Source organism: Pteropus vampyrus, unplaced genomic scaffold, assembly GCF_000151845.1.
Source record: "Pteropus vampyrus isolate Shadow unplaced genomic scaffold, Pvam_2.0 Scaffold18, whole genome shotgun sequence".
Classification (NCBI taxonomy): domain Eukaryota; kingdom Metazoa; phylum Chordata; class Mammalia; order Chiroptera; family Pteropodidae; genus Pteropus; species Pteropus vampyrus.
In genome coordinates this window covers 509,681-509,960 of record NW_011888799.1, presented here as the reverse complement: position 1 = coordinate 509,960, position 280 = coordinate 509,681, and positions in this window count along the sequence as shown.

Sequence of the window (280 nt, the reverse complement as noted above, 5' to 3'; positions counted from 1 at the left end):
CGGGGGGTGGTCTCCAAGGCTCAGCTCAGCACTCACAGACCCTCTCCCCCCATATTTTGGCCTTAGTGGTTCATTGGCTTTGTCAAGTAGAGGCCCTACTTGGCTTGCCTTGTGAGTCGATAAAGATGGTAGAATCTACACCAGTGGGGAGCTCCCCAAATCATAGAGTAGAGTTCTCTGACACAGGTAAAAGGTCCCCTGCCCCAATCTTGCCTTATTTAATTGGTTTCGACTTATCTCCATGATCCCAAATCAGCATTGTATGAGCTGCCAGGGAGCT